Source organism: Brassica napus, chromosome C2 (genome assembly GCF_020379485.1).
Source record: "Brassica napus cultivar Da-Ae chromosome C2, Da-Ae, whole genome shotgun sequence".
NCBI classification, from domain to species: domain Eukaryota; kingdom Viridiplantae; phylum Streptophyta; class Magnoliopsida; order Brassicales; family Brassicaceae; genus Brassica; species Brassica napus.
In genome coordinates this window covers 21,682,214-21,708,572 of record NC_063445.1, presented here as the reverse complement: position 1 = coordinate 21,708,572, position 26,359 = coordinate 21,682,214, and the positions used below count along the sequence as shown (strand labels likewise).

The 26,359-nt window shown below is 34.9% G+C and overlaps 1 long non-coding RNA gene and 1 pseudogene across 4 annotated transcripts; one reads left to right on the top strand and one right to left on the bottom strand.

The window, feature by feature from the left end:
* The first annotated feature begins 3,444 nt into the window (after positions 1-3,444).
* On the top strand, positions 3,445-6,316 carry LOC106396678. Of its 4 annotated transcripts, none has more exons than XR_001279521.3 (8): positions 3,451-3,783; positions 3,978-4,122; positions 4,200-4,371; positions 4,447-4,527; positions 4,627-4,689; positions 4,958-5,121; positions 5,242-5,484; positions 5,821-6,316. It is a non-coding gene; the product is annotated as an uncharacterized LOC106396678 (long non-coding RNA). The 4 variants fall into 4 exon arrangements; XR_001279519.3 differs by having other exon boundaries at positions 5,573-6,316; XR_007319866.1 differs by having other exon boundaries at positions 3,445-3,783; positions 3,885-4,122; positions 5,242-6,316.
* Positions 6,317-21,921: 15,605 nt separating this feature from the next.
* LOC111202904 lies at positions 21,922-25,433 on the bottom strand (annotated as a pseudogene).
* Positions 25,434-26,359: the final 926 nt, after the last annotated feature.

Genomic DNA, 26,359 nt, shown 5'->3' with positions numbered 1-26,359 from the left:
GGCCAGATTTCTCTCTTGGACAAGCAAGGCACTCTCGTATGCGGGAAGTTTGCAGCTTATCAAGTCGGTAATTGCAAGCATCACCAACTTCTGGTGTGCAGCGTTTTTTCTCTCACAAGCCTGCATTGATGATATTGAGAGTATGTGCTCAGCATTCTTATGGAGCGGCTCACCAAATAAAACTTCTATGGCAAAGGTTGCTTGGGCTGAAACCTTTGGCAAAGGTTCATGATTGTCTGCTGTCCATTTGAAGAAGGTGGCTTGGGTCTGCGTCGGGTTCAGGAATTCAGTACAATGTTCATCTTGAAACTTATCTGGCGACTTTCTGCTCACTGTAGATCGCTGTGGGGAAATTGGGTGAAACAATATCTCCTTCGTGGTGAGACTCTATGGGATGTGAGGGACACTGGACTAGGGTCATGGGTTTGGCGTAAGATTCTAAAGTTTCGGAACCTAGGAAAGCAGTTCATTCGTATGGACATTGGGAAAGGTCAGTCAGTGAGGTTTTGGTCGGATCTTTGGCACCCTGCAGGGAGGCTAATAGAGATTGCTAGGGAAACTGGAACGCAAAAGCTTGGCATAGAGAGAAACGCAAGGATTTGTGATGTGTATCGAGATGGAGCTTGGAGATTTCGGGTCTGTCGGGATCAACAGTTACAGAGATTGGTGCATGCGATTCATCAGTTTCCAATAGTACTAAATGCTGAGGCTGCTGATGGGACTATGTGGAAAAATGGACCTGATGATTATGGGGATAAGTTCTTAGCTTCTAGTACTTGGCACCAGATCAGACAGCGTAGGGACAATCTGCAATGGAGTAAGCTTGTATGGTTCTCACAAGGAGTTCCCCACTATGCGTTCATAACCTGGCTAGCGTTTCGTGACAGGTTGGCTACAGGCCATCGAACTAGTCGCTGGGGCCAGCCACAATGTTGCATGTTTTGTGGTGAGCCGGATGAGACTAGGGAGCATTTGTATTTCGCTTGTCCATATACCTACACGTTGTGGCTGCAAGTTGTGGGTAATTTGTTTGGAGTTGAACCTGATCCGGACTGGGATATCACAGTGTCGACCTTGCTCACACGGAAGTATGATCGCATCACCTTCATCTTGTTGCAACTGGTCCTGCAAGTTACTATATACTCTATCTGGCGGGAGAGGAATGATCGGCGGCATAATGGCACTGCAAATTTTGTGGACCAGCTGGGTCAGATCATCGACAAAACAATGAGGAATCACATAATGTCGACAAAGTACTATTTCAAACCGAAACTACAGGGGCTGATGCAACGATGGTTTATGGCTCACATGCCTTAAACTGGTCTAGTATATTTTTTTCCAGATTGTTTAAACTGCAGTCTTAGAAATAACTTTGTATATATATTCTTGTAACGATGATCAATAAATTAAAAAATTCATCAAAGAAAAAAAAAATTATATACCATATTAAAATTATATCTATTTTGGTTTGGTTCAAATTATATACTATCAGTTTTTGGTTTATACAATTTAAGTCTCGACACAGTTTGGTTTTTTGATATTTTGGTTTATAAAAATTAGATACCATATTCAAATCATAATTATTTTAGTTTGGTTCAGTTTATATACTGTCGGTTTTGGTTTATTCAAATTTATACCAGAAAAACTTAAACTATATTTATCTTTTATTACATTTTGTCAATTTAATTTTGCATGATTAAAAATCAAATTTATTAAATACTACTCTAATTTTTAAATATAATTTTTTTTTCAATTATATTTAACAATTATTTTAGATTCATAAGAAGAAAAGAAAAAAGATTAATAATATACTAAATTTAAGACAAATATATGTCAATTATTCAAATTAGCGTCTTAAATATCAGATCATATAAATAAAATACATGTATATAATTATATTATGTAATTTACATAAACTATACTACTATATTTTAATTAATCAGTTTATTTGGTTTGTATGGTTTGTTTGGTTTATATATTGAACCACATCTATATACCACGTTTTCTAGAAATAACATCTATTTGGTTTATATATTGTTACCAAATCAAACTAATTTTTCTATTTCGATTTGGTTTGGTTTTAGATGGTCTGTTTTTAACCGAATTGAACACCTTTAGTTCAACTTACTAAATCATACATAGTTTGCAAATGTGTTTCTTGAACTATAATGAAAATCCTTGCTATCAAAATCAGATAGTTGGTTCAGTTTTTGCATCTTAAATATAAATTTTTCATAGTTACTTCATACCGAATTGTGTATCAACCGAAGTGTGTGTCAAGACGATTATAATAGATATTTATGCATATAGTATTAAGTTAATAGTATTTAATTCGTTTTTTTATAAGGAAACTATCATTTATAACTGTATCTATGCCCAGCGAATATTGTCTCAAGTTTGGTTTATGAAAACTTCTTATGATATACTTTTATGTTTAAGTTAATATAAGTTTTCGTAGTGAATTGATTTTGGAGTTACAAATTATTAATTTGCTTCTTATGCTGCCACATCAGATAAATTGACATTTTATTTAAGTAATACCTAAGCAAGCCTATTTTTTAATGAATACAAACTTAAGATTATAATTTTTTAAATGTCTGTGGGGATGAGCTTGAGCTATGTGACTGGAAATCATAAATGGACTCGTTCTCTACTAATTTTAGTAGGGCCCAACTTTACTCAATCACAATATCTCCACGAACATCCAGCCCATTCTAAGCTTGAATCGTAGTATTTACATGTCTGGTTCTTCTGGTTTAACAGATACGTACAAAGCCCTAGTTTTAACTTCTTCTTAATTTCTGTTATGTTACTTTTGGAGTTAAAACATTACGGTACATGTGCAATTTGTTATTTGCTCCTTGGGCACATGGCAAGAACCTGGTTTGGTAGCGCATGAACTTCTTAACATTACTCACAGTTAAAACATATATTGGTCAAGAAAATGACAAGGTTTGAGCTAGCTTCGCGGAGATTGCCAAGAACATCTAAAAAAAAGACACTTTTTTTTTAAGTTTCTAAAATTCTATATTTGAAGTTTAAAGGTTTTGTTCTCCAAAAGCAAAACTTTAAAATTAACTTCAAAACTATTTGTATTTTATACTATGATCCTTATATTTGTTATAATTAAGTTAAATTCACAAAACTTTTACTAGCACATATATAAAAATATTTCAACAATATTAATTAGTAAAATGTTATATTAAAATATAAAATTCTAAATAGAAATAACATAATCTACTCTATACTAAAAGGAACAAATAGTGTGTTTTAAGCCTATCCACGTAGGCAATTATATTCACCCAATCATAACATTTGATTAATCCACGTAGGACATCGATTTTTTTTTATTGGGTTTCTGGGTCGCGGACAAAACCAAACACAAAATCAAATGCTTTGGGTTTCTGGGCTTCGTTTGGTTTATTGGGCTTGGTCTCAGTTTATTAAAAAAAAAAAACCACCCGAGGCGGAAACCTCGATGCTCCGCGCCTGCATCTCTTCGTCTTCACCCTTTGTTCTTCATCGTAACAGAATTTTCGATCCACATCTCTACAATCAATACCCCACGACATCTCCATCCATCAATTGATCCTTTATGAGTTCGTTTCGGTTTGCTTTTTTCCTGCTCCTTTATAAACTGTTCATCTCTTTTGAGTGGAAACCAAATCTCAAACTTCTCTCCTTACTCTATGGCGATCAAACCGAATGGAAAATCCCCTGTTACCTCCGATCACGATGACAAAATCATGCTTTTCGAATCTCCATCTCGGTTCAATCATTTTGGTATGTTCGGTTATACTGCTTTTTTGTGATTAAGATTAGGGTTCCATAGTCACGCCTCTTCAATCTGACGTTTCCGTTTTCGCTCATCTCTTACTGCAAAGACAATGAAGTCTTTTCTCAACTCTTAGCATCCTCTGTCGTTCAACTTCTCTTTCTGGCCAATAAATGTGAAAGGAATCGTTTTTGGCAAGCAGGCAATGCAAATCACAGTGCATCAACGGAGGAAGGTACTGTGCTCCTGATACAACGGGAGAGACATGATCGATCAGGATTTGCGGCAGGCTTGCTTCTTTTTCAAATACTGAGAATCACGTGTTCAGAGGTGAACAAGAAGCACAAGTGAGCTCTCTATCTTTTTCTCCCTTTTTTTCCACAAATGTAAGGCTTCTAACTATTGATTGCTAATTTTGTTTAAGGTTGGGAAAGGCTCGCGAGGAGATGTGACAATATTACCAACTATTATGATAAACAACAAACAACCCAGAGGTGAGAGAAGCAAGGATGTTCTGTTGGAGAGATCGGTGGTGCTTAAGGACCTTTGCTCAGGGTTTAGCGAGACGACTGAGCCACACATATGCTTAAACAAAGGTCCTCTCTATCCTTCCTATACATATCTCTATTTGATAAACACTAATTTTAACGTATGGTTCTGTGATTGCGCAGGCAGACATAGAAACCAACGAGTGTTTGCAAAACAATGGAGGGTGTTGGGAGGATAAGACTATCAACATTACAGCTTGCAGGGTGTGTAAGATCTTAAAATAATTTTTATTGTTTTGTTAGAGTTATGTTATATATATATCTACGTATATGTTACAGTAAAAAGGAGTCTCTTTATTGCAGGCCACTTTCAGAGGAAGAGTATGTCAATGTCCTGTTGTTCAAGGTGTCAAGTTTTGGGTGAAGGTAAAAAATAATGCTCAAAAGTATGTTATAATTACCGTAATGATATTTTTTCACATGTATAAACAATGGAGGATTCTGGAAACATACTCAAATGGGAAGAACATATTCGGCTTGCTGTGTAATATGGCATATCTCAAAACTAACTAACTTCCCCTCCTCTGTTTAAACATTCCCTCTCTTTCTATATATCTGACTTACAATGATTAATTCTTACCTCTTTTTCAAAAAAAAAAATGATTGATTCTTACCTTTTATTTTATTTCTGTAGTTGTTGCTGCTGTTCAGTATGATCATTCAAAAGGCTGCAAATGTCCACCTGGATTAAAGGGAGTTGGGCTCAAATATACAGTTTGTGAAAGTCATGACTCATGAGACTTGAACTGGAAATGGTGGAGAAAGAAAAGAAAGAATTCATCTCTCGATTTCTCCAAGGTCAGTATCTTTCATTCAGTTTTTTAAAACATATATATGTTTAACAATGTCCAAAGCTGTCTTTTTCATTTGTTTTGGTTATGTTAGTTGTAACAAAGCTTATATATCAAATAAATGCAGGATTTGGAGGAATGTTGCAGCTAAAACAGTCACTACACGTGTTCTTTAGGTGCGGAATCGGTAATGGTCGAACAGCTTCCTTCTGGTACGATTACTTGACTGAGTTAGGGCATATTGGGGATCTCTTGGGTCCTGCGGGATCAACAACTTCGCATACAGTGGAATGCAACTTTTTCAGTAGCAACACGTCTTGGAAATTATTACTTTCCTCCCGTACGTTTTCTTAATGCAGAAACTCCAATGGTTGGTATTTCTTCTACACAACATCCATAAAATTCTTATGCGATGATGTGTATTTGTGGTGAGGTCCTGCTTGAATTTTTTTAAATAGATTGATCTCCTCCAAAGTGACATAGGAACGGCTTAGACAACCTGCACCTGTTGTTTCTTGCCATACTACGGTTTGGTTCAAGCAAGAAATTCCAGGATGTTCTTTTGTTACTTGGATTGCTATGTCATCTAGACTCCCTTCTAGAAATAGGCTGTTGTCTTGGGGTTTGACTGTCCTTGCAAGCTGTGTTCTATGTACGAATGGTACAGAGTCTCATGGACATCTCTTCTTCCACTACGCTTTCGCAGTTGGATTGTGGAACATATTCACGGGGAACCAGCTAGACATTGGCCCATCAGACTTCTTGGACTCGGTGGACTGCATGACTTAACACCGGACAGTGCAAACATCTTCAAGCTGCTACTGCAACTCATCATGTATAATATATGGAGAGAACGTAACTGCAAGATTTTCAGACAAACTTCCTCTTCTGCTGAGGCGGTTCTCAGTATAATTGATTGATCAATGAAGGATAAGCTTCTCTCCATTCCAACAGTTTACATCTCCCTCTATGCTCTAGCTCTACTTCTAATTCATTGAACCTTTCAGCTAATGATGCTCACTCTTTGTTTTTCATTTTCTTTGTTTCTCCTCCTCTGTCCTCAAAAGAGATAATAAAATGAGAGGAGATTTTGTTTCGGTTTGACTCGAAAAGAATCTAATCGCCATGTAACCATTTTGAGTAATCATGTCATTGACTTTGGCTCCGATGTATTAGATATATATTGGTGTTAGCTTTGTCTCCTCCCAGTTCAATTAAATTGTATTATATACTTTTAAATTATTTGATCAATGTGAACAAAGCATGTGTTTCCACGCATTAAAATAATGAACACTATTCTAAATTTTAATAGAGATATAGATAAAATTATAAAACAAACCGACATGTATGAAATTATGAATATGTCATCAATTTAATGAAATTAGGTTATTATGTTGATTAATTGTAAAAGCCTATCATATATTTTCATTAAAAAAAGTCTATCATTTTATTATAAATTGTTGTCTTGAACAATATTTCAGCTTAAACTTTTAATTTAACAAAATTAAATTTATATATATTTAAAACATCTATTACTCTCAAAGTATAAATGAAATTTTTTCGAACAATTTTAAAATGTTTAACAACTAAATATTCTACCATAATGAGCTGAATTTACATCAATATTGTTTTTAGGTCCAATATTAGTCCATTTTAACAAATAATAAAGAATTTACAAATTAAATATTATTTATAAGAAATTTTTTAGCATAAGTATTCACGGGTGTATAATACCAACTCAATATCACTATGCTTCTTCCACATAACCATTATATATCTTCAAAAATGGATTTCAAATCATTCATTATAAATCAATAAAAAACTCCATAAACAAATCCAAAGAAATATTATTGCATGTGCAGATCAATCGTCGAGGAGCAGACAACGTTGGTAATATCATGGAACCATCAATCAACGATTTTAACCAAAAGCACTCAAGATAACCGGGTATGAGCAAGTGCAACAGAACAGAAGTCACTTGCATCATTTCTAACCAGATCAAAAAACAAAAAAATTAGAAATAAGAAAGAGAAAGCCTAAAGGAAAATAGAAGAGAAAAAAAACGATTCTTAAAAAAAAAGACGTTTCTGAGGTTACTTCTTCACATGTCTTCTTTTTAGTGGCAAAAAATATTAATCTATGAAACCACTTATTCATTAATTTATAAAAACCACTCATGCTGTTATTCAGGTTGTCCTAAGCAAGTACAAAACAAAATAATACACTATTTTCACAAACCACTATCAAATATATCAAAAAATAATTTTCAACTCAATAAAAATAAAACATACAAACCCGGCGCGTAGCGCCGGAATACCACTAGTTCATATTAAAATTTAAGCAAAATACAATAAGTTTCCACAAAATTATTTTTTGTAATGCATATATGATCATCTATTGCATTTTGAAGTAAAAATGACGCTCTTTATTTTTAATTTATAGATTACGAGCTAAAAATTATTGAATACGAGTGGTATTAATATTTGTAAATACATTAGATATGAAAAATAAAGTAAAAGAAAAAAATTATAATATTGCTAAAAGACTTAAATTCTATCGATGATATTAATACTCGTGAATACATTCGATTTAAACAAGAAAGAATCGTATGAAACAGACATAAAAACAACAATAACAACCATCTTTGGTTACATAAAATTTGTTTGGACAATATTAGAGATTTTGGAGGTTCCGGATCAAATTTTCCTGATTATTAGTGTTGTTAAAATATTTAAATTTGCGCAATAGTTTTTGTTAAGTTTCTTTTGTATATTGTTATTGTCTAAATCTAGTTTTAAGCATTTTAAATCTTATTTTAAATTTTATTTAATTTTATGTGTAAAACTTAACTTTATAAAAAAAATTGAAATATTTTTGAGATATATTTTTAAGGATTAAAACGATAAAGGAGAAAATATTTTAGAATTATAAATGTGATGTGTAATTGTAGGGACCAAAATGCAAACAAAAATATAAAACTTCAAATTTAAAGTTTTGAGCAGTGAAATTTCAAATATAGAGTTTCAGTCCTCGAAACTTTAAATTTGAATTTTCTTTTTGGAAAGCAAAAAACTTAATATTTGAAATTATAGAGTGTCTTTTGGAGATGTTCTAAACGAGAAATTAAAGTAATAAGATTCATTACAAAGAGAAAAATAAAAAGAAAAACTAATTTAACTCCATTAAATTAGTTTAATCTATATATTTGTGGTTAGCGAAAAAGAAAGAAAGAAGACGAGTTAGAGTTAGCATGAGCGTATTGAGAGAGTGTGAATGGTCCCCAAAAGCAAAGCTTATCCGTTGTCTTGAAACTCCGGCCGGTGTCCGTGGTTCGGGTGACACCCACCTTCACCTGTTCTCTCTCTTAATCATCTATGCACGTTTCTTAATTTTTTTTCTCTTTTTGCTTTCTCCTTTTCAATATGAATTATATAAATTGGAATTCAATTATTAGTAATGTGATGCTATGCCACGATAATGCAGCCACGCACACGAGGACTCCACCATATCCTCTCATACCTTTGCCATCATAATCTTCATTCAGTTTCTCATTTACCTTATTCTTGTCAAAATACTTTTCGAAAGTCGAAACTGATAGTTACTCATAGAATCTACGTGATAGTTAATCAAAATGAAACATGATGTTAACCCTAACCTAACTTCTCTCTCTACCGTATAGGAGATAGCTAGATATTCGGATAACTTCTAAATATCTTTAGTTAGTAATGTTATATTACGAGAAGAATATAATTTTACGGGTTTGTTTTTCTTACAAGTATAATTCGACCATGGAATTTTGTTCAGGTTTTGATGATTTTGATAAATAAAATATTTAAAATTGTGTTATCAAATCATTGTTTCAATACACACCTTTCCGGAACCATGAAACTAAACAAGAGAAATACAAAACCAACACCAAACTAAACAATGCGATCGGAGCCAGTTTCTTATCCCTTCCGATCCATCAACATTCTAACAATAAATAATATGCACATTTGTTATGGCAAATTTATGGTAAAGGACAGAGAGACTACTTGGCTCTACGTTCACAAATTTGATCCACATATTTCTTCTTCTTTGACAGGTATAATGTGAGTCGATTATCCATTGCCTTCAACATAACTGGGACAACTATGTCACAGCTGTTCTTTTCCTTCCTCAATTGGGTCTATTCTTTTGTTACTTCAATTCAATGTCATTGCATTCAATTAGAAAAATACACAGAATTTTTTAAATGTCTGTGGGGATGAGCTTGAGCTATGTGACTGGAAATCATAAATGGACTCGTTCCTCTACTAATTTTAGTAGGGCCCAACTTTACTCAATCACAATATCTCCACGACCATCCAGCCCATTCTAAGCTTGAATCGTAGTATTTACATGTCTGGTTCTTCTGGTTTAACAGATACGTACAAAGCCCTAGTTTTAACTTACTTCTTAATTTCTGTTATGTTACTTTTGGAGTTAAAACATTACGGTACATGTGCAATTTGTTATTTGCTCCTTGGGCACATGGCAAGAACCTGGTTTGGTAGCGCATGAACTTCTTAACATTACTCACTGTTAAAACATATATTGGTCAAGACACTACAAGAAAACACACCGAATTCCGACGGAGGTTCCGACGGACACCAAGGTCGTCGGACATTTGTGACGGAATACTGACAAATTTCTGACCAAATCCAAAAAAATTAAGTCGTCGGAATTCCGTCGGCCATTTCCGACGGAATTCCGACGAAATATGGTTCGTCGGAACTTTCCGACGACTTTTCGACGACATTCCGATAAAAAATGTAACCGTTGTAGTCGTCGGAAGTTCGTCGGTATATTCCGACGAATTTCCGACGACATTCTGATTAAGAGCAAAGTCGTCGGAAGTTCGTCGGAAAATACCGACGGAATTCCGACGAACCATGTGACCGTTGCCGACAAATATATATGACCGTTGTATAGCCGTTTGAGATTGGACAATACCGACGGAATTCCGACGGACTGCTTTACATCCGTCGGAATTCCGTCGGAAATTCGTCGGAGGTCCGTAAGCAATTTTCTATAAATACAACCCCTCCTCATTCAACTCATTCACACTTCATTCTCTCTTCATTCTCTTTAGTCATAACAATTCCGTGAAAATCATGTCTTCAGAAGTTTATTATCGTTCGTGGATGGATAAACCTCATTTGGATCCGAACACCAATTTGCTTACGGAAGAATACGTTCAAGGGATTGGAGAATTCATGAGGCTTGTTCAACAGCAACCGGATGCAAAAAGTGGTATGTTAAGATGTCCCTGCTCTTCTTGCAATAATAATAAGGTTATAAAAGAATTTGATGTTTGGACTCATTTGTATATGAAAGGGTTTTCACGTAATTATAAAGTTTGGTACCTTCATGGGGAAACTGGTTATGAATATGGTAGTACTAGCGAACCTCAGCCTGTTAGTGAACCTCAGCCTGATATTAGGTTAGAAGAATCTAGAACGGATATAGATTATGGTGTAGGTACTGAGCAGATGGTACATGATCATTATAGAGGGGAAGAACCAAACCCCGAATCTAGGAGATTTTTTGACATGTTGGATGCAGGAAAACAACCTTTGTATCAAAATTGTAGAGATGGTCATTCAGTCTTATCATCTGCAACTAGATTAATGGGTATTAAGACAGACTATAATTTGGCTGAAGAATGTATGGATGCGATTACTGATTTTGTCAAAGGTATTCTACCTGAGGATAACCTTGCATCGGGTTCATACTACGAGGTTCAGAAACTTGTTGCAGGTCTTCAACTACCGTATGAAGTGATAGATGTATGTATTGACAACTGCATAATCTACTGGAGAGCGGATGAGACACGAAATGTATGCAAATTTTGTGGGAAACCTCGTTATCAGGAGACGAGGGGAAGAGTTCCGATCCCATTCAAAAGAATGTGGTATTTGCCTTTGACGGAAAGATTGAAGAGGTTGTATCAGTGTGAGCGCACAGCAAAAGCAATGAGATGGCATGCAGAGCATTCCACAAATGGTGAGATTAGACATCCTTCAGATGCAAAGGCTTAGAAACATTTCCAGTCAACATATCCAGAATTCGCGGAAGAGAGAAGAAATGTTTATCTTGGATTATCTACTGATGGTTTCAGCCCATTTGGAAAGCATGGAAGGCAATATTCTCTATGGCCAGTTATTGGAAAGCATGGAAGGCAGTATTCTCTATGGCCAGTTATAAGTTTCCACTAATAAACTATGTATAATAAAACGTTTTTTTTTTAAATATAAATATTTAACAATATTTTTCTTCATTTATAAATTTTTAACAACATTTTTCTATATTTATAAATTTTTTATAATTTTGTATACATATATATATATGTAAATCATGTATAATAAAATTTTTTATAATTTTTTATAAGTTTCCACTAATAAACTATGTATAATAAAACGTTTTTTTAAAAAAAATATAAATATTTAACAACATTTTTCTTCATTTATAAATTTTTAACAACATTTTTTTATATTTATAAATTTTTAATAATTTTGTATACATATATATATATATATAAAAGGTTTAATAGTTTTTTTTAAAACGTTTATAAAACCTTTTGTAAATATATAAATGAAAACATTAAAAATAGAAATGATTTGAGAATATGTTTGATGTATTAATTATTTTTTTAGGGCCGAGGATGAAGCCCGCCCCGCAGCCCGTCTTCGACGTAGTTCGGTGAGCAGTTCCCGTGCATCGGGATCGTCTCATGACTCGGTTCGCGCATATATTCCCGCTCCAGCTCCCTCTGCCCCTCACGCTGCCCCTCACGCTGCTGCTCAACAGGATCCGGGGGTCATGCCGGTTCATCTATTGGTTCAACAACCAGGTCGAGAGCATCTCCCGTTTCTCCAACCCAACCCACGACGAGGCCATAGCACTTGGTTAGTATTTTTTTAATTTGTACCGTTATATTTTTTCCTTTAATTAACTTGCTAACTTGTATGTTTTTTAACAGGTTCACCAAGTCGAAAAATGGCATTAGCCGGAGCATCAACCAGATGATGTACTCCATGCTCCGTTTTGGATATCCAAAGTGGAGTGTGATCCCTAACGACGAACGAGAGTTGTGGTTTCGTCAGTTTGCGGTATAGTAACTCTTCATTTTTTTAAAGTTTTTACATTTTTTTAAATATATTTACTTATTAAATTGTGTTTGTTTTGTAGCAAGAGTTCAACTGGCACTCCGATCTTACGGAAACAGTCCGTAAGAAATTCAACGAGAAGGCCATGGACTCTTACACAAAGCAGATAAACGCGTGGAAGACAGTTTGGCAGAAGAACAAGAAGCCACGGTTCATCAACGGGATGGTGTGGGAGCAGTTGATAGGTCATTGGGAGAAGGAAGAAACTGCAGAGACGTCTTCTAGGAACTCCAGGAACCGGAAGAGCGATCGTGGCGGGAAAGGTATGTATGTGCACAACCTCGGCGCTTGCTCTATGTCTACTAAGGAGGATGAACTTGTAAGTTTTTTATTATTATTTATCTTTATATTTTTTAAATAAATATTTTATATATTTCTTGGCTAATAATGGCGGTTTTTTTAGATCGAAGCAAATGACGGTAATCCCGTTGATCGTCTCCAACTCATTAAGGTGGCTCACACTAACAAGACGACGGGTCAAATTCAGGACCCCGTGATCAAAGGTGTAGTTGATTTGGTGGAAGCTGAAATAGTTGTCCAATCTCAGCCTCTCTCTGATGACGGCGAATCCACGGGAGCTTCAACCAACCTGTCTCTATTGCAAATAAATGAGATGGTTGAAAAGGTAATTTTTTTTATTAATATATTTTTTTATAATGTCGATTACTTACTTGTCCCTATTTACTTACTTTAAATATTTTTGTAGGCGGTTCCTAAAAGGAAAGGAGGCCGTTTAGTTGGGTTGGCCCGTCGTGCTTCTTCGTATCCGGCATCTTCTTCGCAAGCTCCGTATGCCGATCCCATGATTCTCGAGGAGCTACATGACAAAGATGAACGGATTGGGGCATTGGAGGAGCAGAACACCACTATCCTTTCGGAGAATGCCACTATCCGTTCGGAGAATGCCACTATCCTTGCTGAGTTGGCATCTCAGAAGAAGTTCAACACCGAGATTATGCAGAAGCTAGATCGTTTGATGTCTTCGAGTTCATCTTAGTTTATTTCGGCTTTTTAAAACTTTCGGAATGTTTTTTTTTTCTATTTCGGTTGTATGAATTTTAAACTTTATGAATGTTTTTTTCCTATTTCGGTTTTTATGAATTTAAATTTTATAATATTATTAGTTTTAAATTTCTGATTTTTTAAATTTATTAATATCGAAAAATATATAAAAATGCAAAATTAATTTTTTTTTTAAAAATGGGTATATACCGACGGACAGTGGTCGTCGGAATATACCGACGGACATATATCCGTCGGAATTTACCGACGAACCCCATTTCCGTCGGAATATACCGACGAACGAGGTTCGTCGGTATATTCCGACGACCGTTGTCCGTCGGTAAATTCCGACGCCTAAAGTTCGTCGGAATACACCGAGGAACACTCTACGTCGGAATTGTCCGAGAAACGTTCTCTGTCGGTACGTAGTTTTTTCGATGAACTCTGGTCTCGTGTATCCGCATCGTAATATCGTCGGAAGTTCGTCAGAATGACGTTTCTCGGTATTCGTCAGAAAGTCGTCGGAAGTTCTGACGAAATTCTGACGAATTTTTTTTTTCCGACGAAACGATACCGACGGACGGGTTCGTCGGAAATTCGTCGGAATCGGTCTATTCCGACGAATTTCCGACGATTTCCGCCATCAGAATCCCCCTGTTTTCTTGTAGTGAGAAAATGACAAGGTTTGAGCTAGCTTCGCGGAGATTGCTAAGAACATCTAAAAAAAAGACACTTTTTTTTTAAGTTTCTAAAATTCTATATTTGAAGTTTAAAGGTTTTGTTCTCCAAAAGTAAAACTTTAAAACTAACTTCAAAACTATTTGTATTTTATACTATGATCCTTATATTTGTTATAATTAAGTTAAATTCACAAAACTTTTACTAGCACATATATAAAAATATTTCAACAATATTAATTAGTAAAATGTTATATTAAAATATAAAATTCTAAATAGAAATAACATAATTCATATTAAAATTTAAGCAAAATACAATAAGTTTCCACAAAATTATTTTTTGTAATGCATATATGATCATCTATTGCATTTTGAAGTAAAAATGACGCTCTTTATTTTTAATTTATAGATTACGAGCTAAAAATTATTGAATACGAGTGGTATTAATATTTGTAAATACATTAGATATGAAAAATAAAGTAAAAGAAAAAAATAAAATATTGCTAAAAGACTTAAATTCTATCGATGATATTAATACTCGTGAATACATTCGATTTAAACAAGAAAGAATCGTATGAAACAGACATAAAAACAACAATAACAACCATCTTTGGTTACATAAAATTTGTTTGGACAATATTAGAGATTTTGGAGGTTCCGGATCAAATTTTCCTGATTATTAGTGTTGTTAAAATATTTAAATTTGCGCAATAGTTTTTGTTAAGTTTCTTTTGTATATTGTTATTCTCTAAATCTAGTTTTAAGCATTTTAAATCTTATTTTAAATTTTATTAAATTTTATGTGTAAAACTTAACTTTATAAAAAAAAATTGAAATATTTTTGAGATATATTTTTAAGGATTAAAACGATGAAGGAGAAAATATTTTAGAATTATAAATGTGATGTGTAATTGTAGGGACCAAAATGCAAACAAAAATATAAAACTTCAAATTTAAAGTTTTGAGCAGTGAAATTTCAAATATAGAGTTTCAGTCCTCGAAACTTTAAATTTGAATTTTCTTTTTGGAAAGCAAAAAATTTAATATTTGAAATTATAGAGTGTCTTTTGGAGATGTTCTAAACAAGAAATTAAAGTAATAAGATTCATTACAAAGAGAAAAATAAAAAGAAAAACTAATTTAACTCCATTAAATTAGTTTAATCTATATATTTGTGGTTAGCGAAAAAGAAAGAAAGAAGACGAGTTAGAGTTAGCATGAGCGTATTGAGAGAGTGTGAATGGTCCCCAAAAGCAAAGCTTATCCGTTGTCTTGAAACTCCGGCCGGTGTCCGTGGTTCGGGTGACACCCACCTTCACCTGTTCTCTCTCTTAATCATCTATGCACGTTCCTTAATTTTTTTCTCTTTTTGCTTTCTCCTTTTCAATATGAATTATATAAATTGGAATTCAATTATTAGTAATGTGATGCTATGCCACGATAATGCAGCCACGCACACGAGGACACCACCATATCCTCTCATACCTTTGCCATCATAATCTTCATTCAGTTTCTCATTTACCTTATTCTTGTCAAAATACTTTTCGAAAGTCGAAACTGATAGTTACTCATAGAATCTACGTGATAGTTAATCAAAATGAAACATGATGTTAACCCTAACCTAACTTCTCTCTCTACCGTATAGGAGATAGCTAGATATTCGGATAACTTCTAAATATCTTTAGTTAGTAATGTTATATTACGAGAAGCATATAATTTTACGGGTTTGTTTTTCTTACAAGTATAATTCGACCATGGAATTTTGTTCAGGTTTTGATGATTTTGATAAATAAAATATTTAAAATTGTGTTATCAAATCATTGTTTCAATACACACCTTTCCGGAACCATGAAACTAAACAAGAGAAATACAAAACCAACACCAAACTAAACAATGCGATCGGAGCCAGTTTCTTATCCCTTCCGATCCATCAACATTCTAACAATAAATAATATGCACATTTGTTATGGCAAATTTATGGTAAAGGACAGAGAGACTACTTGGCTCTACGTTCACAAATTTGATCCACATATTTCTTCTTCTTTGACAGGTATAATGTGAGTCGATTATCCATTGCCTTCAACATAACTGGGACAACTATGTCACAGCTGTTCTTTTCCTTCCTCAATTGGGTCTATTCTTTTGTTACTTCAATTCAATGTCATTGCATTCAATTAGAAAAATACACAGGCTATTATATATCTATTCCACGTCCATCTTTCACTCTAGTTTCATTTATCATCTTCAAAGGTTTGTTCGCTCAATGAACAGATCGTGTGCATTCGTTACGTCCCTACCTTACGCTTTGTCTATCGTGTTGTAGGCCGACGGTCTGGTTTATACCAAAAACCCTTGACATGGCCTAATTTGATCAAATCATTGAAAGCAATGTTATAACGAGAAAACTCAAATGGACAGAAACGCAACAGAAGGCGCCAGTGAGGGGAATTTGTGAGCACATGAGAGGAGTGGGCATAGTTAATAATAATAGTACAGATACAGCCAGCGCGAGTAGAAGAGAAAGCAAACAAGAAAGAAGCATACACATTTTTTTTTTATAAGAAGCATACACATTTTAAAAAGGGATCGATTCACTTTTTTGTCGAAACCTACAATAAGTCAATAACTAGTATTACTAGGGGCATTTCCCTGGTTTTTTTTCATCTCAATATTTGTTAGGGTTATTGTAACTGTGAATTTTGTGTTTTAAATTGATCATTGTTTTTCAATTTTTTTAATTGTTAAAGGGTTAGAGTTGTGATGATGAACAGTATATGCACTGTTCTCCACTCATGAAAGACTAAACTGTGTTAGTAATGTGATTAATATAGTTTGTGGTGTTGCTTGCTGTGTCACTGAGACTTATTGTTTGTTTGTCTTTTTAATTTGTTACTTGTACCGTTGAGATTACATCAATTATATTAAGGTTGTTGAGAGTATCTTTTGTTTCTGGATATTTTTTCTCCAGTTTAGTTGTGTAAGTTGTGTGTATTAAGTAATAATTTTTTTTTATTCTTATTATGTTAGTTATATGTTTTTTTTTTATTTTTAAATTTGTTGTTTTTACCGGACCTTTAAAATAAATACATGATAACTTGTAGAAATAACTATAAAATGAGTGACAATTAGTATTTCGGCCTTAATGGATTTTAAACGAATATATGTATTTCTCATAAGAAGACAATAGCATTGATTTGTTGACATTGAGCATGTAAGCTATTTTTATAAGACAAGAGGAGTGAGCAGGTGGAGATGTTGTTGCCGCCTTTGTGTCTGTTGGGATTGTCTCTTGTATCTCCTGGTGTGGATGTGTTTGTTTCTCTTTTATTTCATGGGTAATATGTAAACAAAAATAATTGTTAGTTGTATTTATCAGAGTTTGTAACTTACTTTATTTTTTTGTTTAGGTAATTTCACTGATCTTGGTTGTCGTCTTCGTCTTCTCCTTAAGCATCTGCGAAAGTAAGTTTGTAAATTGTTAAATAGCTGGTCGTGTAGTTTGTATTTGTTAGCTGGCTCAATGTATGTGTCGTTGAGTTTTAGTTGAGTTGATTGGTTTGATATATTTATTTTGAAGTTTATTTGTAAGATTAGACAAAAAGAGAGTTGACCATTAATGATTCGTCTTTTTTTGGGATTTTAGTTTTTGGTGTTTTGATTGTTTGGGTTATTGTGGTTTCTTTTAAGCTGTAAAATAAAGATTTGTGTAAAATTAGATTGATAAGTAAGAGAGATAAATAGACAACCATAAATCTTGGGTAGGAAATATTTTTGATTATTGATGTTAGCACAATATAGACAGTAATATAAAGGGAATTATGTGTTGATTGTTTCTTACGGATCAATGAGGAGACGGATAACGACTCGAGTTGTTTCTTTGGTGAGGTTAGAGCCCTGGACAGAACGGATTTGTCCAACCACACCTGCGAGTTTAAATATCAGTTATGATATCAAAACATAATATAAACTCAGATGTAATATGATAATATACCTGGGAGTTCTAGGTTTGTGTTCGCAATCACTTTGAGATTGTCGAACAGTCTAATCTTGACTGGAGATTGATCTCAGGAGCACCCGTGATGACTTCATCAATAATGGTTAGTGAGATGAAACGAATGAGGAATGGATGATCAGTTATCTTGTACATACTTGAGCACCTAACAACCTCAAAACGACTGACTTTCACAATGGAACCTGCTTTCAAAGATGGCATGTAATGATTAGCACGTCCGACGGGAGTAAATCCATGAATCACAGAATCTGCAAATAATATTATTCAACGAAGAATCATGAAATCAATTAAAAAAATTATGTTAAACAAGTGTGATAGATCAAAGATTAACTTACTTTTTCATCAAGGAAGAGAACCGTGATTCCCACAAACTCCCTGTCTTTCTTGAAGTTCAGGGAATCCCAGAAGCGAGGAAGCCAGAGGCTATGCTCTGACTACTACGACCAAGACGGAGAGACTCGAAGGTTGAGTGACGGACGCCGGGACGCCGGTTTGACGAACTGGAGAGGCAGAGAGAAACATTTTCTAGAATATGGTTAAATCTAAGAGGAATCAATGAGTTTTGTGGAGATGCAGATTGGGTTCATCAAAGATGAGAATCATATATATATATATAGGTTTTACAGAGGGGCTACAAATCAGGAACATTTATAATCAAGCGATTTAAGATGTGGACATGAAGAGTTCACCGGTGAAAAAATAGATTACGAACAAACACACGGCGCAACTCTGTAACTCGGACTTGTTTGAGACAATGATGAAAGGAACTCCAACTCATGTTAAAACGACAACAATTTACAATATAGGAAAACTATAATTGTTGCAAACTTGAGCTTTTTTCCTATAATATGATGAATCTCATTTAAAAATGAAACCCATAACACACTTGTAGGCCCGACCCTCAGAGGAATCCGAAGAAGTAAGGGCTTCCAACCTTCATAAATATATATTAGGTTCGGCCATCAATGTACAAAGTATCACTTAGTTTAGTGGTTAAAAATGTTGGTGTTTATATCTCAATAACCCGGGTTCGAGCCATGGACTTGACATTTTTTCACACTTTTTAAAAGTAAGGTCCACAAAACGATGATGTGGCGCGATGAGGAGTAAGTAAAAACTCAACTATATTAATATATACTAGGGTCGGCCCGGGCTACGCCCGGGTTTTTTATTTAAATATTAATTGTAATCATATATTTATGTTATTTTGATATATAAATATTATATAAATATAAGTAGCTAGATAATTATAAAATTATAAAATTATTTTTAATTATTTATTGTTTTCTGTCTTATGAATTTCAATTAACCCAATTTCTTACAATAAAATTTTCCGTTGATTTATTTATTGAATGAAACTTGTGTAGCTTAAAATCATGCATGCATTTAAGCTGAATCGAATCTAAACTAAACCAAAGTAAATCCGGTTATGTTCTGTCATTTTTCTTTGAAACAAAAAGCTCAAAAGAAAAGACCCAATGGAAATTGAACGCATTGCTTCCTGTCTATTTTCCTTATAAGTTTAAAATTTGTATCTCATATCTCACCTACAATCATGTTTCTGTGCGTGCATGGCACTTCCATTCATGTTAATTCTCAATAACTAATTAAAAAATGAAATAAAAACCTTTGATTGCTTCTCTTATCTTCTTATGATTTGTTCGGAGCAATCTTTGCTTTGATAATATCTATATTTCTTTAGACAAAAAAATATATATATTTCTCTCTTGATCGAGTCATGGCGAAATTGAGAAACCGATCTGATTTACTCGCCACCGCTTAAACTGTGGAATGTTTTTATTAATTGGATTGATTTTATTTTTTAACCTCTTCAGTGTTGTTGCTCATCATCCTCGTCCCTCTGCCACTTCATACTCTGCAAAACCCATCGCCAATAATTTTAAACTCTTGAATATTATTGAGTTACAGGAGGTGGCGGCGTTGATATTGCCTCCAACCAAGGCTAAGTCAATAGCATCCAGAAACTCACTGTACGCTCATTCTTTTCCTTCTCGTTTCCAAAGTTTCAGTCTTTACATATGTTTTCATTATAGTGGCTATTTCTCTGTATTTGGGCAATATCACGGTGTGAACAAAAAGACCACTAAACTGTAAACAATTATGAAACGCAGCAGCCCACATCAAAAGTTAATGAAACGATGAGTTTAAGGCAAAGAGGACAGATGTCGCACTCACAATCAATGATTTTATGACGTGGCGTCATGTGAGAGAAGCAAATATTTTTTTATATATATAGATAGATATATAGATAGATAGATTATTTTCTGCGACCACTGAAAGTACGTTATTATTGGATTTATGTGTATGTACATATTAGCGCCGTGTCGAAAATAGTAGAGTTAGTATTTTATTTTTAAGCGCATTTTGAGATGATTAAAGCATGTGTATAACAGTAGTTATTATTTTTTTCTATATGAATTCGGATACTCAAGTTGGTTTTAGATTTTAAAATTGTGTTGTCATTTGCCTTATAATATCCATAAACATGTGAGCATGTGCCCCGATCGCTTTCCCTCAGACCAAAAAAGTTTTTGACATTTTAGAAGAGGTTCAGTTAATTATGCATCGTTTTTTTGTTATCGTAATCGATTATCATGGAGATAATTTTCTTCTATACAAAATAAAAAATGCATGACGAAGTTACTGATAAATGTTGGTCTAATTAGACTTGTAAATGGAGGTGCATTTGGTTCAGTAACTTCGTCATGCATTTTTTATTTTGTATAACTACTGTTATACACAAGTCTAATTAGACCAACATGCGTCGACTCGCACAAAAGCTGTACGTAATGGAGGTGCACGGAGCGCACTACGTCACGGCTTATACAATTGAATCAAATGGAGGTGCACGGAGCCCATTACGTACAGCTTTTGTGCGAGTCGACGCATGTTGGTCTAATTAGACTTGTAAATGGAGACATATTTTAATCTTTTTTGACACGACTTAATCTTGATAATCAATTCAATTATAAACTAGCCGACCAGTTGTATAAGCCGTGACGGTGGATTAACTGCTTACAGACTTCTTCCGATTTGCGTCATCCAGTGAGACAAAACATTCAAATTATAAACGGAGCCCAATCAACGTTTTCCCACTAATTACTTGCTTAATCACATATTAATCCCTAATTATTTATTAATTAGAGCCTTCGCTTTCACACGTCTGGATAGGTGTTATATATATAGTGTAGGAACCACTGGTTTGGAAACACTAGATTAGGTTATAGAATGATATGCAAGTTGGAAATTAATAATCTAACAGTAAGTACGTGCAAAGAAACTTTTCTCGGAAACCCATTTTGAACAGTAAACGAGAACAGACCCATTTTGAAACAGTAAACGAGACCATGCTCTCACCTACAAAACGTCAATATAATTTCTAATTTGGACTTTATATCCACCTAACGCATGTCAAGCTAATTAATTTGAAATACCGACCCGTAAAACGAGAAAATATGGTCCAACTCTTTATTAAACTGAAAATGGCCGGATAGAGCTAAAACCGGTCATTTTCTGTCATTTAACGTTTATATTCATTTTTCTACTTTGTTGACAAACGAGATAAGAAAACATGCTTGACTTTATTATATCATAACTCAAAAGAAAAAGAAAGAAAACAAATGATGAAAAGGAAAAGGCAGCTTTATTTAACTTTTGACTTTATTTATCTTTCTACCTTTTTCATTACATTTTTAGTAATTGTGCATCACCCCTACTGCATGGACTATAATTATACCACTCATCAAGCTTAAATTAATGATAACACGAAATGCTTTCAGTGCCAAAGCACGGCATAACTCATTGCTTCCACTACCACTCTCATTATCACAGCAAAAAAGGATCAGTAAAGTCACCCACTCTATTACAAAACTTGCAAAAACCTCAGCATTTTGAGACGAATAACATTGCTTTTAAAAGCGTTATTTTCCTTTCTGTGAAAACTTGTACTAGGGAGTAGGGAAGATTCAAAAAACACAATTTTCTTCTAAAAAACTACACAATAATCAATTACCAGAAATCTAATTAAAGAATACATCAAAACGAAAGGGACTTGTGTAGAAAACATTAAAAAGTTCTAAAAATAATAAGTCTTCCTCCTCCAATCTTTTACCCTTTTTTGTATCGTTGCCCCATGCTTTGCTCCTTATTTGCGTCCCAATGTCTCACTCTTGTTATTTCCCAATATTCTAAATGTAAAATATGGAGAAGAGAGGGTTTCTTGGCTTGTCATCATCACCCTTGAATCATGCTACTCCCTATTTTTACTTCTATAGTCTTACCTTTTAAGTTTGTTCCACCCACAAGTTGAAACACTCTCTTTTTCCTTCTCCCACTTCATTGATCCATCTTCATTGTTTTCATAATCGAAAGCTTATAACCCAAGTAGAATGTAGTATACCAGCGTGATCGGAAGCGCAATAAGCATTCCGAATATTACCCTGAAAAATCATTCGGTTCTAAAAATGTTGCACAATTATAGTTATAGATTAGTAATTTTATGAATATCAATCTTAAAATTTCATGACTTACCCTGTACTTAAAATAACAGGATGAACATTGTACTCTTTTGCAAACACAAAGGGTACAATCCCTTGAGGCAATGCTGCCTAAAAGTTACGCCAGCACATTTAGTATTATTAGTAATAACGCACAAATTATACGTTTTTTATATCGTTTTTTTGAAGTATAAGATATATTTTTACCTGAACAATGGCGACACGCAGTAAATCACCATGCAATCCAATGATTATAGAGGCAACCGCCATCACGGCCGGACCCGTGAGGAACCTAACCGCCATTGCAAATGTTGCAACTGAGTTCCCACAAGCGATTAATTTGGGTTGCAACGCCATGAACAACCCTTCACGAATCTTTTAACATACAGTTTATAATTTCAAAATCAGGTAATAAATATGTCATAGAAATCTATATAAATACAATTAACTCCCATAAAAACGGGACCATGGTGCCCCGGAGCCGTTGCCAGCCGCCTCCGTTGAAGCCACTTGAACCACCTCCTGGTGAGTGTTCGTCCGAGCGATCCTCCTCGGCTTTTCTTTTGGTCCCTCTATGGTGATCGGAAAGGGGTTTGTGTAGGGAACAATCTGTTGTCATTTGGTCTTTTTCCTATTAAGTTTTAAGGTTTTCCATTACCGGTTTGTCTTAGGCTTAATCTCGGTTTCTTATGGGTTTTTTTAACTTTTTTGCGGCCCTTAAGAACAGACTGGCTTCATAAGCATAATCTGGTTCGACATTGTTGTAACCAAACCTTCGTTCAAGTTATGATATTTACAATTTATCAAAAAAAAAAAAAACGGGGACCATGACGACCATCAACAACACGAGACCATGTCGTCCACCATTACCATTTATCTATTAATTAAGGCATTCACACCATTGCCCCACCTGTCGGATGGTCAATACCCAATGTTTTTAATCTAATTTTAATTTTCATAAAATTTCTTCAACATGACAAAACCACTTTAAATTTAATTTATTAACTAACTAATTTATTTATTCTATTGTGTAATAAACGGGTTGATATGTCAACGAAAATATGCAAAATTAAGGACTTTTCCGACTAAGTAGCACGTATGGTCTGAATCTGATGACTTTCAAAAGGAACAAAACAGAGTCAGAGAGGGTACGACGATGACTTACCCAAACTGAACATTGCCATTCCAAGACCAGCATCAGATAGAATAGAGATAGATTGCTGTATGATTTTTGGCATTGCCACGTGCCACCTACATATTCAAAACCGAAATGAATTTCCCGATCGATAACCGGCCAGTTCTAGCTCAAATATATAATTAGAATTTTGGATTTAGACAGCGCCCAAATAAGACCAATGAGGCTAGAGTAAGTGTTAGGGTTTCTGATTAGTTTCCTCCACACCATGATCAAGATCAGCCTTGTCATGACGCTAGCCGGAGGCATATTCTTACCGTGACTTGCTTGGCCTCCGAGACCTGTCTTTGATTGTAGCTCAGCCGTTGTGGAATTAGGAGGAAGTTTGTTTACTCCGTGCTCTGCGTCCTTAGGTCTCTCTCCTTCTTCTTCTCTTCCTGCGATAGTAGATTGTTCTCTGCTCTCTCCGTTCTGAGATTGATCAGGGACTAACATGCGGATCTCTTTGGCACCTTGATCGGATCTTCTGCCTTGTTCTGTGTTTGAACCCGAATCAGGGGCTCCAGCAAAAACGTTTAGACCTGCCTTGTCCGAAATGGGTGACCCGTTGGAGCTCCACAAGAACACGTGTAGTTCCTTGACGCTCGCGTCATGATTGTTTGCCTTGCCGCCGGCTTTGGTGGTGGTGTCTTTTGGATTTTTAGAAGATATGGTGGTTGTTGTTGAGAACTCAGGGTTTGGAGCCGGGTAAGACCCGCCTCCTGAGTAATACCCGAATCTCGGGGATGAAGCCATAGCGCAGTTCTCATCAAAGTTGGAAGGTCGAGGAGTAGGGCCTCTAGAAGACTGCATGGGGTACATATCTGCCGGACCGAAGTTGGAGAGACGGCCACCGGGGAAACCCATCATCGAGTAGAAGTCGAATGGTTGAAGTTTGAGCCTCTAGGAGTGGTGCTGAGGCTGTAAATCTCAGCTCCGGTGAGGTTCGACGGCCGTGGAGTCATATTAGTCCCGCAGAAAGACCGACAAGAAGCGTTTGATTTCCTCACGGTAACGTGAAGCTTCCCGTCGTCGCCTATCTCAGTGTCAGTCTCAAGAAAATCGTGGCCGTCGAGCGAAACGACGTCGGACTCAACCTTGAACGAGACGATGGAAGGAGCCGTCTCAGGGAACTGCTCCATGATGAGCATCTTGGCGCCGCGAAACTCGAAGAGGAAAAGGAGAAGCGTGTACCAGATGATACACTGGAGGACGACGACCTGGACCATGAGTGAACCCGCGTATTCGCCGTACATGGCGATCAAGAGAGGGATTCCCATGACGAGTGTGTTGGGAAGTGTGGAGAGAGAGAAGATTGTGATGCTCCACTCGAGGCTACCGGAGCGGGTGAGGTTAGCCCAGAGGACTAAGAGCGCGAGCATGAGGACTTTTTGGAGAGTGTCGGCTGCGATGAAACAGAGGTTCATGGCGTAAGGATTGTTTGTGGAGATGAAGTGGAAAGAGAGGAGAGGGACGGCGAAGATGGGACGAAACGGTTGATTCCGGAGCATTGATCAGGAGAGAAGATTTTCCACCACCGTACGGAGCCGTAGGCGAGGATCATGGCGACGTAGAGTGGAATCACGGCCGTGAGGACTGTATAGAGGTCGTGCCACGAGATCATCTTCTTTACGGTGGACCAGAGAGGATAAAGTTTGTAAACAGTAGAAAAAAAAAGATGGAAACCGTTAAGCAACGGTGTTGAGGTATGAAGGAGAATGAAGAATGGGGACTTGAGCTGCGTGTGTGCTTGTGGAGTGAACAGCTTTGGCTTGAGGATATAATTTAAGGAGGGTGTCCACTTTAGGGAAAAGGGCCATTTTCGACCCTACTGTTCGCGTCGTGCCTTTTCATACCCAAACAAAAGATAAGTACTGAATACGACCTAAAATAAAAATTAATTTGAATTATAGACCTGAACTCTAAACCGTGTATGTAAAACCTACCTTGACTAACAATCCGTTTGTCATCCGTTAAATTGAGCAAAATGACGTCGTTTTGTAATTGAAGAAACTTTAAAAAAATTGTATTTCTAGGAATTGAACCTTGATCATATGGATGGTAGAATGGATGTAGTTACCACTGTACTACGACACTTCTATTGTTTGCTTATTAGATTTAAAACTATAAGTACCGTTTACCTATATATCCTAAAGAAAAAATTGTTTTTGTGTACAAATTTTATTTATTACATGATATAATTGAATCAATAATTTATGTACTTTAGGTTTTTTTTACACTTTTACACATGTAATCAAAACTAAAATGACATTTTATAAGTTATTCAATCTAGTTTTAAAATGGCATTTCTCAAATAGTTATCTAATTTTAAATTTAAAAATCCACATATAATAGTGATTATAATTTTTTATTAAAAATCAAAACTTAAATTTTAAAATAAAAAGGGTACACAAATCTAAATAAAATTATATAAAATTTAAAATACATAAACAGTGTACACAAATCTAAATAAAATAAACTTTGTGTATTTTAAATTTTTATATAATTTTTATTTAGATTTGTGTACACTTTTTATTTGAAAATTTAATTTTTGATTTTTAATAAAAAAATTATAATCACTATTATATATGAATTTTTAAATTTAAAATTAGATAATTATTTGAGAAATGTCATTTTAAAACTAGATTGAATAACTTATAAAATGTCATTTTA